General features: G+C 43.0%; 1 long non-coding RNA gene across 2 annotated transcripts in view; it reads left to right on the plus strand.

Annotated features, from left to right (window-relative positions):
• Window positions 1-1,792: 1,792 nt before the first annotated feature.
• The window catches only part of LOC141418895 (uncharacterized), a 36,770-nt gene continuing 21,441 nt past the window's right edge, over window positions 1,793-17,121 (plus strand). The window contains exons 1-3 of one of the 2 annotated variants that reach the window (XR_012443564.1): window positions 1,793-2,129; window positions 3,892-4,008; window positions 10,399-10,501. This is a non-coding gene — a long non-coding RNA (uncharacterized lncRNA). The remainder of the gene's footprint in view (window positions 2,130-3,891; window positions 4,009-10,398; window positions 10,502-17,121) is intronic. The other variant, XR_012443562.1, reaches the window with a different exon arrangement.

Consider the following 17,121-nt stretch of genomic DNA (forward strand, 5'->3'; position numbering starts at 1 on the left):
TACTTAAACCTATACTTCATGTCTGTATCCCAAAGATGGTGGAAGATGGGTTGACTCTTCCCATGGCATGTCCCGAGCCAAGTAATAAATCTTTTTCTGCCTTCACCATACCTCTTTATTTGGCGTCTAGGGACGGATGTCTGGACCTGGCATGTAGAATCTTAGGAGTTTGGGCCTTGGGTCCAAAACTCTGGTTTCAATGGGTTGAGATCACAAATGCAAAGCTTAGTTCTAGACTACTTCCTTCACCACTGACCTCATCTATGATAGACTTTTTGGAATTTGAAGTGCCTGTCATGTTTATAACAAGATTTGATATTTGAGCATTTCTATACTACCAACTATTTTGAACTGTGGGGACTTTGTCTATATTTTTAAATTCAGGATTTAATTTAAGTAGTTCAACGAGGCTGATGGCCACAAAACTCTTGTTTTCACCCTGTAAACTCTTTCCAGTTGAGCAAGTTGCTTTGTAACAAACAATGCCCTTGCCATCGGTCAAGGTTGAGGGAAAAGAGGACCATCCTTCCAAGTTTTTCAAGGTTGTACATTTATCTTTTTAAAGGAAAATTAGAATAGAGGGGGCATATTTCTCAACCATGCAGTCAAGTTTACTTGCTAATGAAGAGAGCCAGTGTATCAGGCCCTCTTGATTGATCCTGAGTGTAAACTCTAACCAGTTATAGCAACTGAACCAAAGAGATGCAGCTGGTGGTGACAACAGCTGATTGAAAGGCTGGATGAAAGGAGCCAGGAAGCCCTGCCAGAGAGCAGAAATTGATGGCCACCTCCTTTCCCACCTGGTTGTAAACTGGATATTGATCTTGGCTTATGGGCCTATATACTTTAAGTGTGGAACAAATAAATGAGCCTATGCAAAAATTCTCATTATGTATTCATCAGTAGTATTGAATTTATAGCAATAAACTTTTTGTATCACTTTTATCCTGAATAATACTTTAAATGACAGCTCACTTCCCAGAGTTATGTAAATACTGTTAATAATTTGGTATACTATCTTCCATATTTTTTTCTATCCAGATACAAATACATGTAGGTATTAATGTAAATAGTACACACAGGTACGTGAGATTGTGCTGTCTGTCTGTATCTTTCTTTTTCTTTTTTCAGTATTGGGGTTTGAACTCAGGGCCTACACCTTGTGCCACTCCACCAGCCCTTTTTTTGGGATGGGTTTCAGTGGAACTATTTGCCAGGGCTGGCTTCCATCCTCCTAGCTCTACTTCCTGAGTAGCTAGGATTACAGGCATGAGCTACCTGCGCCTGGTTGGAAATTTAATTTTACTGAAAAAAAAAAAAAAAAGCTTATAATCAAGTGGGCTATTTTGAAAGTCCTCTAGTCAAATCATCAGCTAAAAATTACTTTTTAATGTATATAGAAGTTGCTAGGTACTATCCTAAAAGCAAAAGGCCAAGCTAGTCAAGTGGGGCTGTGGGGGGAGACAATGTTAAACAGTTTAACAATAACCCACAACCTTCGGACCAACTGGAAGAAAGAGCAAGCCTCTGATTATTTATACTTCCCATCTAGAATCTTTTCTAAGTAAGGAGACTTTTCATGGCCTATGCTACAACCGTGAAAAATGAAACGCATAAAATTCCCAGATTATATACAATGAAAATAACAAAATTACTCTCTCGTAAGTAATGATTGTAAGAATTATGTGAATCATCAAGTTTTCTTTTGCATTTCATTTTTACGAATGCATTGTGGGTAGCGCCTAGCTAAATATGAAAGTAAACCGGGCGGGCCGCCGGTGGCCACGAGGACTCCCAGAGTCACAGTCCCAGGGAGGAGCAGCCTGGCCCCTCCCGACCCGGGCGGGGCGGCGAGCAAACCAGGAAACCGAGCCGCGCCTGCCAGGGAGGGAAGCGGGAGGGGCGGGGCCCGGCCGAGGGTCCTGTCCGTTTCGGGTCAGGGTCAAGGCCAGGGCCGGTCTGGACTCCGCGGAGTGCCGGCGGGGGTGGGGGGCGGTCAGTCGATTCCTCGCAGGGATGGCAGGTACCACCTGCGGCTTTGTGTCGTGTCGCCATTAGGAGACCCCTCCTCCGAAATCGGATCGTCCACACCCAGGTCTACCGACTAGAGATTGGCAGGCGTCAAACAGGTGACCCCATTAAGTTCCCTTTCTTTCCCCACAGTAATTGTAGAGGTCACGCAGGAATCCCCGCGTTTGGTACAGACCCTATTCTGGGGGTTCTTCGGCAGTTTAAATCACCCACAAATTACTTCACTTTTCCTAGCCCACGTGAGACAGGGGAAGTATTTCCTTTCAAGAAGTGATTGGGAAGTGACGTTTCAAAACTTTAAATATTCATAATGAAGATCTAAGGACAAACAGGGAGATTACCTATACTCAACTACTTTGCACATAAAAAATTGTCAATGAAAACTTGCAGGTGTTAAGGGAAAGGGTTTTAGGGTGAAATTTCAGTGTTTGTCAGCTATTCAGCCCTGAAACCAAAATATGAAACAGATTCAATAAGTAAACCCTCTGGGATAGAGAGAGCATCCTCTGAATTCTTTGGAAGGATAACTTTGTCTTTTTTGTTTGTTTGTTAAAAAATTCCCTTTGGGGAAACTTTGATAGATTTCCCTCACTGACTCAAAATAAAGCAGTTTATTTTAAAATATTTCTTAGGGTTTTCCTAATAATTTGCTACTCTTCCTGTGAAGGCAAAACCAGGCAGTTGTTCAGAAAAAGGCCCAGGTGACTTCCTAAATTGTCTATCATGATTAAGGAGAAAAACTTTGGAAACGGAGGTTATTGGAGTTGGGTTGAATTTTAGGAAAAGAATAAAGAAAACCTTAAATTTAAGTTGTTATGTTTAAAAATTGTTCTAAAGAAAATGATGACACAAAAAGCTTGGCGATTTCTAAAGATTGACTCTAACTTTTACAAAATTATGTAATTTAGGAAAAACATTCAATTAGGAAAGATTACGAAAGTCAAGTGCTGCATTTCAAAGGCAGAGCTGGAAGTGGCTCAAGTGGTAGAGCACCTGCCTACCAAGAGCAAAACCCCAGGACTACAAGAGTTTGCTAGTGCGGTTAAAATCTAAAACATGTAACACTGAGCAAGGAATTTTTTTGTTCTAAACTTAGACTGGGAAAAAAAGGCGGTGAGTAATTTGATCCAACAACATCTTTATAAGTGTGGGATTTTGTCATTTGACTAAGGTGGAAATTTATTTAAGTCATCATTGTAGTTTAATGACTTAAATCTTGCTTCATTTTATCTCATTCATATTGCATTACTAGCATCTTTAGCTTTAGAAACTGGAAGATTACATTAGTTCCCCAGCCTTCTGTTGAGTAAGATCTATTGAATTGAAAAAGCACTGAGATATGATACCCCAAAATATGCCACTTTAGCGTTAGGGTTGTTGTCAGCTGAAGGCAACTGAGAATCAATACCTGCAGAAGGACGCCTTCTGGGGCTCCCCTTACCTGACTGAAAGCAGTAACTTTTGGGAAATGAACGCCCTCTCTAAGGGAGTTTGATGGCCCTGAGACAGAAGATGCTCATTCTTGTACAGTTATTATCTTAAGCCTTATCTCCTGTTCAAAGCAGGCACTCTACCTCGTGAGCCACACCTCCAGTTCCCAGGTATTGACGCTCTGGTCCTTAAATTGCACATACACCTTGGCTTGTAAATGGTCGCTGTGTTATGCATCATCACTTGCACAAATATTTATAAACCGTGCCAAACGTTAGATTAAGAGGATTAAAAAATAAATTTTTGGTAGTCCTTGATCTTTATAGAGATGGTTTGAGTCCTAGATTCTCACTGTCTTTCATGCTTTATTGAGATTTTTCTCCATGCCCAGAACCGTGCTGAGCTGTACCGGCCTCTTCCTCATTTCAGGTCAAGTCCATCAGGAAGTTAAATCAGAGAAGTACCTTCACCCTGGGCCACAGCTGCCCAGGTGGAGCGTGTTCCAAAGCACTGCTTCTTAGCTGGGAATCTCACGCCCTCTTTCATGTGAGTTCATTAAGGCATGTTTAAGTTTATTTATTTTTTTTTTTTTTTGTGGTTCTGGGGTTTGAACTCAGGGCCTTCACCTTGAGCTACTCCACCAGCCTTTTTTCAGTAAAAGTTTTTTTCCAGATAGGATCTCTCGTATTGTTTCCCCGGGCTGGCTTCAAACCCTGATCCTCCTGATCCCTGCTTCCTGAGTAGCTAGGATTACAGGTGTGAGCCACCAGGGCCTGGCCTGAGTTTATTAATTAATGATGATTGAGTTTACTTCTTCAGAGTTTTAATTTTAGTAATGGCCAACATTGCATCTATGTCCTTTTCCCGCTTCCCCACATCCAGAACATTTATGTTTTCCTGGATTTACCCTCCGGTGACGCTTCCTTTTCTTTCTTTTTTTTTTTTTCATTTATTCATTTCTTCCTTTTCTTTTTAAGCTATGTATTTGAATAACTGGCTTGCTCACACGACAGGAGGATGAAGTACTTAATCGGCCAGGCAAGTCATATTAGCAATGTAACAACTCAGGTGTCCATACACTGTGCGGCTGGGAAGAAAGCAGCCTGTCTTAGTCCTACTGTGGTTCCATCGGTCACAGCTGTGAATGGTGGCCGCACTTCAAATCCCACGTGAAAACTCAGCCATGGCAAAAGAACACCCAGTTTGTGTAGTTCAAGCGTTGGTCTGTACCATTAAAAACTCTTCAGAATCATCATTTTAGAAACTGGACACTTTCTCCAGCCAACACTGGTTTACTGAGTTGTACCCACCAGTAAACATGCTGGGTGCTCCTAGCATGTTTTACACCGGGCCCACAGACACATCTGGGTTCATGACTCAGCTCTGGTGATTTCCTTGGTATTTTGGGAAGTGAAATCATCAGATCTCAGAATATTCTTTAGGTTCTTGTTACATCTTGCCAAGGACTTCTTGGGAAGCCTAGCTTGACCACAGGCTCACCTGAGGTGCCTTAGTGGATTTTTTAAAAAAGTCTTTGGTTATTTGAAAGGGAACAGTGGTTTCTGAAGGGTTAATCTGCATTTGTTTGATTTGCAGTGAGTGTGAAGTTTTCCTATGTTTAGTGAACTTTTCCCCGTCAGTGCTTCTCCTATTAATTTGTACACACTCTGTCATAAATTTTCCAAAAAATTAACTCAATCTGTAGCATAGGCTGAAAATCGTTCCCTGGTTTGTTGTTTGCCTTTGTGTGTTTTAATATGTAAACATTTGCATTTTCATTTGTCACCCTCTAAGGTTTCTTCCTTTGTTTTTTAGAAGATTCTTCCCATGGCAATTCAGTTAAATTGTGCGATGGGTTTTTTCCAGATAGGGTCTTGTGGACTGTTTGCCTGGGGCTGGCTTCAAACTGCAATTCTCCTGATCTCTGCCTCCTGAGTAGCTAGGATTACAGGCGTGAGGCACTAGCATCTGCTTCTACAGTATTTCTTAGCCTTAAAACAACTCCACATAGTGCTACAAAGTTTTACTACACTGTTTGTGACTTGCAGAGAACAAATTCTACTCTTTCAAGAACTAGCAGGCAGGGCTGGTGGAGTAGCTCAAGTGGTAGAGCATCTGCCTAGCAATCATGAGGTCCTGAGGTCAAACCCCAATGCCCCCCCAAATAAACAAAAATTATAGGACTGGAGGCATGGCGCAAGCAGTAGATGCCTGCTTTACAAGCACCAAGTGAAGTATTCCAGTATTCCAAGGCACACAAATTCAGTAGGGTTAAATGAGCTAAGAATTTTGTGATCAAATTTGGGAAATTCAAGTAGCAGACTTCCTGCCTATCAAGTGCAAACTCCTGAGTTCAAACCCTGGTAATGGGGGTTGAGTTATATCGAGTATAAAAGGCATTTTTATTTTATTTCACATTTAATGTTGTTTTTCAAAGACATGTATTGAATGCCTCCTAAGGCAGCATGACTGGTACAGCTCCAAGCCAGGACACAGTCCCTGCCCACTGAGCAACCTATGGCCAATTCCAAGGGGGTTATGGAGGGGGAAATTGGAAAACATAGCAGAGGGCACCTTTACAGGAGTGCTGAAGCCTGGAGGATGACAGGAGTTGCCCAGAGTAAGGGTGAGAATGGCAAAAAAAAAAGAGCAAATGTCTACCTGTGGGAAAGTGGAGTGGTAGAGACACAGGAAGCTTCGGGTTGAAGGCCCAGCAATGTGGGACTCAGGCCTTCTTGGTGCTTTTGGACTTTATGCTAAGGGAGATGCTGTAGGTTGGATCTGGAATGTTCCCCACAGACGCAGGTGTTAAAGGCTTGAATCCCAGCTTGGCCCCATCAGGAGATAATAGAGTCTTTGAGAAGTAGAGCTTAGTGGGAGGACTCCAGTCAGAGGGGCCGGGGAGTAGGGTGGAAGAAGCCCAGTTCTTTCCTCTTTCCTTTGCATTCTGGTCATGAGGTGAGCAGCTTTGCTTTGCCATGTACTCCTTACGATGGTGTGCTGCCCAGTCACAGGCCCAAAAAGCTATGGAGTCAACTGACTGTGGACTGAAACCTCCAAAACTGTAAACTGGTTATCTTGGACATTTGTTACAGTGACAGAAAGCTAACTGATACAGGAGACAAAAAGTTGGTAAGGATTTTAGTGAGAGGAGTGATGTTTATATTTTGCAGAGATTCTTCGGGAAGCTTTGTGGAGAAGAGGCAGATGGTAGCAGAGTTGTTAGGAGGCCTGCCATGTTTTTAGGGGAGGGATGCTGGTGCTGCTGGGTAATGGCAGGGAAAATGGGACAGAAATGGACAGATTTGAGAACAGTTTTGGAGAGGAACCAGAAAGAGCTCCCAAATTTGTGCCTGTGCTTTTGGATGGAAATTGGGTTCCATTTCCTGGAATGTGGAAGAAGTTGCCTTAGTATGGAAAATACATGTGAGAGGGTACATGGTGGCTGATGAACTCTGTTTTGGAGCTATATTGTGAATTGAATCCCTAAAATAAATATTGCACAGCATTAGTGGAGCTGATGCCCAAGTCTCTTCCTCTTTTGTTGATATCTCCCAGGACAGGGCTCCCCACAGCACACTGGTAAATGCTGGTCTTGTTCTCTTAGGTCTTTCCTGACTTACATATTACCTTTTCCCACCATGCCAATGACAGCCAGAGGCAAACTGCATGCTTGATCCATTAAAGAAACTTTTCATTGAAGTGTAAGGAAGATCATAGCAAATGCACTGTACACCCACCACCAGGGCAGGCGAGCACAGAATACACAGTCTTAGAGGCCTTCCAGACTTAGGAATTGTGAAGTCTGCAAATGAAACACCTGGGTAACCTCAGGGAGGCTGGAGGAGCCATCACTTCTTCCTGTCCCCTGGAGAGCATCTCAGTCTTGGGCCACACCCCACCCCTGTGAGTGCTCTGGGAACGTCAGGAGTCAGGGCACTTGGCTTCTCTTCCTTGGAAAAGGGACTGAAGAACAATGAATCACGTAAGGAACCTTCATCCAGAGTTGGTCTCATCTGTCCAGTGGCCTTCATGTGGATTTCAGGAAGAAAAGGAAGGGTCCTTACCCATTTGCCAAATAGGCCCCAGCTGCTTTTGATACCAGGTAGCAGAGGCATAGTGGAGAGGTCAGTAAATGTCTGTCGGGATAGGGAGGGCATGAGATCAGAACTTCTGCTTATTGCCAGGGGACTAGACTGCCGGTGCCTACGCCTCAGAGAAAGCGTTTGTTCATTGGCAGGTCGTCATCAAATCCCACATGAAACAATGAATGAATGAATACATTCATTACTTGGGTTGAAACCTTCCTCCCTGACCACTTTCCCTGGTCCCTTTCCTAATTCAGTGCCTCCACAAAAATCAGAGAAGCTGCCAGTTGTTATCCTCTCGCAGCACCTTTTATGTCTTCCTAATGCGCAGCACCTATGTCATCCCAACTCGAAGTTCCTTAAGAGTCCCACACCTGTGAGAAGCCTGAAGAAGGAGGCTGCCCAGTCCACTTAATCGGGGCTTCCTCGATTCAGTTTCTGCTCCTTCTGTGACTTCCAGCGTTATGACTTTGGGAAAGCTACTTAACCTCTCTGTGCCTCAGTTCCTTTATTGGCTAAATGAGGATAATCACAGAACCCACAATGGTTCTGTGGGAGGACCAGGAGAGAATATCCTTGAAGAGTGCTTGATGCAGTGTCTAGCACAAGGGTGGTGGTCAAAAAACGTGTGCTGGCCAGCACTGGTGGCTCACGTCTATCATCCTAGCTACTCAGGAGCAGAAACTAGGAGGATTAAGATTGAAAGTCAGCCCCTGGCTATTAGTTCTCAAGACCCTATCTTGAAAAAAGTCCATCACAAAAAAGGGCTGGTAGAGTGGCTCAAGGTTAAGAGCACCTGCCAAGCATAAATCCTTGAATCCAAACCCATTGCTGCCAAAAGAAAGTGCTGAACCATGACTGTCAAGTGCCTTTATCTGGCTATTTGATTGTGGGGAAATGGAAGGTCTACAGGGTCTGAGGAGAGAGGTGGGAATAGCAAGTATGGTGAGGACAGGGATGAGGATGGCAATGAGAGGAATCGGGGGTTTCATTTTAAGAGAGGGCTTGACTTGTTTTGACCCTGTTAAAAATGCTTAGCTGGGTACAGTGGTGTGCACCTGTAGTCCCAGCTACTGGGGAGCCTGAGGCGGGAGGATTGCCCAAGCCCAGGAGTTTAAGCCTGGGCAAAACAGTGAGAACCCATCTCTAACACACAAAAAATGCCTTTTAGTGTTTGCCCAAATTAGAACAACTCTGGACTCGGTGATAAAAAGCAGAGGGTTTTTTTGTTTGTTTGTTTTGTTTTTTGTGGACTGAGGTTTGAACTCAGGGCTTTGCGATTACAAAGCAGGTGCTCTACTGCTGGCCCATCTTGCTCTGGTTATTTTGGGGATGGGGGTGTTGAGGTCTCAGGAATTATTTGCCTAGGCTGGCCTTGAATCATTATCCTCCTGATCTCAACCTCCCAAGCAGTTAGGATTACAGGCTCAAGCCCCTGGTGCCCGGCAGGAGTGGGTGTTTTAATGTCATAAAGCTTGTCTCCCTTCTGCCTCTCCTGCTATAGGAGCTTGGGGAAGGGATCAGCTGGCTTGGACTAGATGGGCTCCAGGTGGCTAACTAGGTCTGCTAACCATGTGAGAGAGAAGAAAGGAGGGGGGAATGCTGTCTTAGAGTACTGAGGTGTAATTCCTGAAAATGTTCATCATGTAGACGCAATCATGGAGAAAGTTCTCCCTAACTCCCCCTTCACATTTAAATGTTAACGGGTCTGTTCTCATTCTACATGAAACTATGTGAAAGGCTTGCAGGTGGCAGCAGGAAGGGAGGGGGAACTGGCACATGTGGTCATTTATTTTCTGGCCTTTTACAGATGTGGCTTTGAAAATTGGAGGCTGGGGTCTGTTAGTGTAGATCACATCTATCCCTAGAACTCGGGGATCTAATAGAATTTATAACATTGGATATTCCAGAGGTGACTTGCACAGACTGCTCTGAAGGGATTACAGATGGCTCTGTAAGTATATACTTTTAGAGGAACATAATGCAATTTGCTTTCTAGCTTGAAGCCCTAAAAATAATTAGGCAGGAGTTCAGACAAGTGCTAAGAGGCAGTTGTTGCTGGTGAATCCAAATGGCTTGAAAAAATCAATTTCATTTCTTTTTTTTTTTAATGGTTTTTTTTTTTAATTTTATCACTTTTACATTTACTTACATGTGTATACATTATTTGGGCCACCTCCCCACTTCCTCCACCTCACTTTCATTTCTTATCCAAGGAGCGCTTGTGCTTTGGAGTCCTTGTGATTTACTGACAGTAAGGCACAATGTCCATGCTAGTATTAAAAGTAAGCAAGGAGTAAAATCAGTGCAACACTCCAAGCTTGAGTTACACAAAGTGAGGAGAAAGCATTGCAGACGCTGGAGTGAGCACTGGGGCTGAGACTTACAGCGATTGCCTTCAGGGATTCTTACGTGGTCACATTTGTGACCTTAACATATATCTTCTGTCTGACAGCATCTGGAACCCCTGATGCCTTGGAATAGCCCTGGCCCAGCAGGCTGCCTCTCGTGGGATCTGCAGACTTTCTCACTAAAGTGTGAATTAGTGTTCAGTTCTGTCTACACAAGGAGGATGGAGATCGTTCAAGAAAGAGAGGGTGCCAGTAACTCATGCCTGTAATCCTAGCTACTAAGGAGGCAGAAATTAGGAGGATTTCGGTTCAAAGCCAGCCTGGGCAAATAGTTTACAAGACCCTATCTCAAAAATACTCAACCGAAAACTGGGGCTGGCAGAGTGGCTCAAATGGCAAGTGTGAGGCCCTGAGTTTAGACACCAAAAAAAAAAAAAAAAGAAAAAAGAAAGAAAGAGAAGGAAAGCCAGATGTGACAGCCATACCTATAATTCTAGGAAGATCATGGAATTCCAGGAGGCCGGGTGACCATGAGTTCGAGGACAGCCTGAACTACTCAGGGGCGATCCTGTCTCAAAAAAAATTGGAAAAAAAAGAAAGGTATGAAAACGAAGATAAACATATATACAATCTCACTTCTCAGAGCCGTGGTGGGTGGGCTGTTCCCTTTCTCTTTTTTGGTTAGGGAGAATTATGAAAGTGATATTCTCAGGAACAGCAACATGACAGGGGCAATTTAGGATGTACTAGGGAAGAATCACGGCAGGGAGACTATTTAAGAAGGAAACTTAGTAGCCAAAATTATGGTGGTAGCAGTAACCAGAAAGAGAAATGGCTGGATTTGAGGCAACCAGAAATAAGGAATCAGTAACTCTTGATGAATTTAGATGTGGGATCGAGAACAAAGAAGGAGAAGTTAAGTGGGCTGTAGGGGGACCCGCTGAGCAATGGGAGAACATAGCAGTCATTAACCAGAATTTATTGAACATCTACTGCCCTTAGAGTCTAGTGGGAGAGACAAGACAAAAAAGTCAAATAAATACCTACCAGATGTTGTGTGTTAAGTGTTAGGGGGATGATTCAGCAAGGGACTGAAGGGGGTGAGGGAATGAACCATCTGGTTACCTAGAGGTGGGAGTGTCCCTGCTGAAGAGGAGGGAAGTGATCAGGAGGAAGCTACTGGGAATGAAGCAAAACAAGGTCTCACTTTGCTGCCATGTTGAGAATACACTGAGGAGGAAGGAAAGGGGAAGCAAGGAGAAGAATGGCACGTGGGCAGAAAATGGAGGGTGGGTGTTAGTTCATGGGTCTGCTGTAACAAATTAGCCCCAATGGTAGAGCAGAGATTCTCTCAGAGTTCTGGAGGCTGGCATTCTGAAGCCAAGATGTGAGCAGAGTTGTTTTCTTCCAGGGACCCTGAGGGGGATCCGTTCCAGGCTCTCTCTTGGTCTCTGCTGGTGACCAGGAAGTTCCTTGTCTTGTAGATAGATCACTCAAGCTGTGCCTCCCTCCTCCCATTATCCCTCTTCTCCTCTCTAAGGACATTTATCATTGGGTTTAGAGCTCATCCTGATTCAGGGTGACTTGATCTCAAGAGCCTTCATTGTGTGTGTAATGATACATTTTCCAAATAAGGTCATTTTCACCAGTGCTGAAATTCAGAAAAGATTTCATTATTTAAAGCCAGTGAAACTGGGTATAGTGGTACACATCTGTAAGTACACATGTGTTCTTGGGGGGGCCACATTTATCCCATTAGAAGTAGGTCAGGACAGGGCTCTAGTTTGTGGAGACAGTTGCTGCCAACTGTGACTCAGGAAAGTCCCATTATCTTTCATGGTTTCACAGGCAGGCGCCATCTCACTCTCCTCAAAACCAGTGAGTCAGGGTGCTGCCCTCAGCCAAGTCCTGAAACAACCTGACAATGAAAAGCTAGCATCAGAACCTTGTTCCCATTCACCAAGAAATATCCTCAGGAAGCAGGGCTGTGATTCCACCTGTGATCTACCCTGATAAAGGACTGATCCTGAAGGACAGTTCTAGGCTTTGTTGCCAGTCTCTCTGGGATAGCCTTCATTTCAATTAGTAAATGAATGGGTGAATTAACAGCCAATTTAAATCTAAGCTCTGGCTGGTGCTGAAATTCAGAAAAGATTTCATTATTTAAAGCCAGTGAAACTGGGTATAGTGGTACACATCTATAATCCCGACTATTCAGGAGGCAGGGGCAGGAGGACAGAGAGATCAAGGCCAGTCCAGGCAAAGGTAGCAAGTGAAATTCTACCTCAAAAACAAAATGAGGGCTGGAGGTGTGGCTCAAGTGGTAGAGTGCCTGCCTTGTGAGCTCCTGCTTTGGCATCTCCCTAAGTTCAAACCCCACCCACCAAAAAACTAAACCAAACCAAAAAAACTGGGGGTACAACTCAAGTGGTTTAGTGCCTACTAGCAAGTGCAAAGCCCTGGGTTCAACAGGACCACCCTCCCCCCCCCACCAAAAAAAAAAAATGCTGGAGGCATGGCTAAAGGCCCTGAGCTCAAAATCTAAGACACCAAAAAACAAAAACAGCCAGTTCTTCTTATGCTTTTTTGTGGAGTCAAAGATGCCCCTGAGAAGATAGAAAATTATGGCTTTCCTTCCCACAAAAATGCACTTATTTTCAGGTTTGGTGAGGTGGCTCAAACTTGTAATCCTGACTACTCAGGAGGCAGAGATCAGGAGGATCACGGTCAAGGGCAGCCTGGGCCAAAAATCCAGTGAGACGCCCTCATCTCAACCAACAAGCTGGATGTGGTGGTGTATGCCAGTCATCCCAGCTACACGGAAAGTGTCAAAAGGAGGGTCCAGGTCCAGACCCACCTGAGCATAAATATGAGACCCTAGTCCCAAAAATAAACAAAGCAAAAAGGGCTGGTCAGGCAGGGGGGAGTGGCTCAAGTGGTAGAGCACCTACCTAGCAAATGGGAGGCCCTGAGTTCAAGCCCCAGTACCATTAAAAAAAAAAAAAGCATTTATTTTCATTATACACAATTCCCAGGGTTGACTGACAGCATCAGTAGCATCGGTGGCCTCAGGTACCTGGAAAGGGATGGCCCCATTTTTCTCATGAGAATTGGATGGCACCTCACATCTTCACCCTCTAACACTGTCCATCCCACTGCTATGAGACATGACAAAGAAGGCTGGATGTGGCAGTTTTCAAGGGCAGAGGACTTAGAGCAGGAAGGAGGCCAAGTGGGTCACCTGGCCAGCAGACAGGAGATGCCACCTGGGTTCTACCACTGCCTTTGGAAGGTCAAAGCCAACACATGTTTAGGGTGTTCACTGGGTGAGGGGCTGAGAGCAGAGAGTGAGAAACGAGGACTTCCAAAAGGCTCCAGGCTTGCAAGATGCACAGGTAGGCCAGGCATGGGAACCTGGGAGGAAGGGAATTTCTGATGACAAGTTCAATTTGTAGCTTCAGTCTGGAATCTTAATTCTACTTTCTGAGTAGAATTAAACATGATAGCCATGGTCTGTAGAAACAGTATCCGTGAGCATTTAGGACTTTCTTCTCAGTGCCTATGGACTTTAATTCCTGTAAGCTTTAGGGATCAACTTTCCATCCTCTCTGTGCTGGCCATTTTCAGTTGTCATAGAACCTGTATCATAGCATATTTAGTTTTGTAATGAAAGTGTCCTAAACTTAAATTGCTTTTATTTATTTATTTTTATTTTTATTTTATCATTTTCTTAAATTGCTTTTAGATGGCACTTACAAATAGTTTCTATTGAAGCCAATCATAAAAGCTCAAAACTCTAAGTGCACTATGTGAAAATCTTCTACTCTTTTTTTTTTTTTTTGGTGGCACTGGGATTTGAACTCAGAGCCTCACACTTGCTAGACAGGCACTCTACCACTTGAGCCACTCCACCAGCCCAAATGTGAAAATCTTCTATTGTGAACATTTTCGTTTTGTATAGGATGTGTTTAAGAGAAGGAAGGTCTGGTGGCTTATGAAGGTTTAGGGCTGGAAGGAGAATGACCTGTAGTTTTTATGTTCTCTTTGCATGCTTATATACCCCTGTATGTACGGAAATGTGTGGAACAAATGATGGACAGGGTAGGAATGCTGTTAACAGTGGTACCTTTGGGGGCAGGGTGGCAATGAAATAAAAGGCGTAAGAAGTAACTGGTATAGCCAGGCACAGGTGGCTCACGCCTGCAGTTTAGCTACTTGGGAGGCTGGGATTGGGAGGATCAGTTTGCAAAATAACCAGAGCAAAATGGACTGGTGAAGTCACTCAAGTGGTAGAACACCTGCTTTGCAAGTGTAAAGCTCTGAGTTCAAACCCCAGTTCTGCCAAAAAAAAAAAGTAGTTGTAATAAATAGGACTGATTCAGATGGGCAGATACTTTTTCACCTTTTAGAAAGTAGTAAATGTCACCCATCTTCTAAGGAAGCCAGTTGATAGATTTTATTTTTGATTATCTGAAATAGCATTTGTGTCCATTTCATCTGCCATTCTGAGAGGAAGGTAAATTCTGGGTTTAGCCCTTTCTCCCATCAGCCCACAGGCTGTGCTGTCTGAGCTAGGGCGAGCTGGCTGGACTTTCCCTCAGGCCAGGGAGTTTTCCACAGGGTGTGAGCAATGAGCACTTTCTATTTCTTGCTGTTCTCAGTGTGTACGAACTTGTCCCAAGAGCGAAATATTAAATGCCAAATGACACAGTTAATTACTATCCAGCTTAGCTTGTTTCATAATAAGACTGAACAGACCCAACATAGACTCAGTTTTATAGATTTTTTTATCACAAATTACCTCATCAGTATCCTGTGGTGCCTGCAGTGAGGGAAAGTCTTAATCAGGTGAGGGGACATGTCCCATGTCACCTTCTACATGTAGGTTAGGAATTGTACTAAATAGGACTGAGTCTTGGGCTATTATGATGAAGTATCACAAGTTGAGTGGCTTAAAATAACAGAGATGTATTGTCTCACAGTTCTAGAGGCAAGAGGTCCCAAATCAAGGCCTCAGCAGGACCATACTCACTCTGAGACTCTGGGTAGAAGCTTCCTCATCTCTTCTCAACTTCTGATGTGTCCAGTAATCCTTTGGAATCCATGCCTTGGAGATACAGCCTCTGTCATCACCTGGTGGTGGTGTGTGTGTCTGTGTCTTCACATGACTGTCTTCCTTCTTTCTGTAAGGACAGTAGTCATATTGGATTAGGGCCACCCTACTCTAGATGACCTCATCCCTATTTATCTAGGTCACATTCACAGTTACTGGGATTTAGGACGTCAACGTGTCTTCTTTTGGTGGGACACGGTTCAACCCACTACACATGCTAAACCTGGAACTTGAGCTCTCATCTTTCCTTCCCACCAAACCAAACTTACAATGGTTTACTTCTTATCCCTCCTCCATTTAAAAATGTATATGTAGACCTTGGTAAGTAATAGTGTTGGGTGCTCTAGTAAGGCTCTGTGGGGAATGAGCTGGTGGGAGGATCAGTAATGTGTTGGGGACCAACCCTGGACAATTATGCCCCAAGACATAAACTAGTGGGGCGATACTCAGCAGGAAGTTCAAGTACCTGCTGGCTACTATTCAGACAATGGTAGACTCCTCATCTGCAGATTTTTCCAGTCTATAAAATTGTTGATGCCATGGCAGACATGATCTGTCAGTTTGAATGGATGTGTGTGAGTGTGTCTGTGTGTCTGAGTATGTGGGCAAGGTGAATGAATGTGAGGTTCTAGGTATGATGACGATGCCAGTTGACTGTCTCTTTCAGGACTGAAATTAAACCAAGCTTTCTATAGCTATTCCTTGCTATTGAGAAACTGCAGTTATGATACAAGACATGCCTAGAGGTTTGAGCTGAAGTAGATTTTAACCAAATCCCAAGGCACCAGGAGCTACACTGCCCACAGTGGGTCTAGGATGTAAAACACGCAATTACACTGTCAGGATTTTGGGATAAATTTAAATGTTTCCTTTTGCAGTGATGGTCAGGTTGACGTTTTCTGAGTAAGTGGATATGCCCTTTATGGATGAGGAGAATTTTAAAAATACCAATATTACTATAAACGAATATGGTAATTCGACAATGAAAAATTATTGAGTGCTTGCTTAATACTGGACAGTGGTAAGCATGCATTTTCAGTGCATGTGATTTTTAGATGTTACCTGTTTTAAAAATTATCATTTTCTCACATTCAAAGACAAAGGGCTTTTTGTTTTTTTCCAAAAAGCCTATCTGATTTGATCATGGAAGGATTCATTTAGAGGAAATTCATTTCAAGGAAACTTTAAAAAATTCTATTCTTCTCCACAGAGAAAGAGATATTAACATATTAATATGTACCTAGGCAGCAAAATGCTTGCTTGAAAGCAAATAATTTGGCCTAAAACCCAATACATGAGCATAAATCACCAAATAATAGAATGTTTTAAAGCACATTCTTTCTTAAAGAGAGAAACTACTCCCAAGAAATCTTTGGAAGGCAGAGACTATTTTAATTATTTTTGTATCACCAGAACTCAGAGCTTAAATATAAAACATGCTTAAAAATATTACTTGGAGGAATGTTTGATTTGGGTGTCCAAATCTAAAGGTATGACTTCTTTACCTAGAGTAGAGCTTTCTTTTTTAAGTGATATTTTATCTTGCTCTAGGAGATAATGCTCAGTACAGACTGCTCGATTTGAATAAAGAAATCTGAACAATAGCTAGACAAGACAAAGCCTGTTAAATCATATGCAGGCTTCTCTGTCTATTAATGTGGTTTAGAATGATATGATAGGAGAATTGTATACGAGAAGAATATTGATTGCATTTCAGATAATGCAATTTGCAGTTAATAAGATGGTTGGACTGATCCATGGAAATATTTGTTTTCTCCAATAATGTTAGGCAGAAGCATACATTTTAATAAATTCTTCATGAGAACAATTTTTTGGGTGAACTTCAGGGAAATAAACGTACCACCATATGGCTACACATTGGTGGATTTTCACATTTCTAAAATCTGGAAAGATGTATTCTCAGTGAGTCTTTGCTTTTCAAATAGATTCTCTTGAATTATTCTTACTTTAATATCAGAAACCTTTGCCTGGCATTTTGTATGTCACTTTAATATCTAAGGAGGATACTTGTAGGACAGAATATACAGTCTGATGTCATTTGTTTTAAAGAAAATCCACACCCATACAGGAAGAACTCTGAAAGATT

Source organism: Castor canadensis, chromosome 2 (assembly GCF_047511655.1).
Source record: "Castor canadensis chromosome 2, mCasCan1.hap1v2, whole genome shotgun sequence".
Lineage (NCBI taxonomy): Eukaryota > Metazoa > Chordata > Mammalia > Rodentia > Castoridae > Castor > Castor canadensis.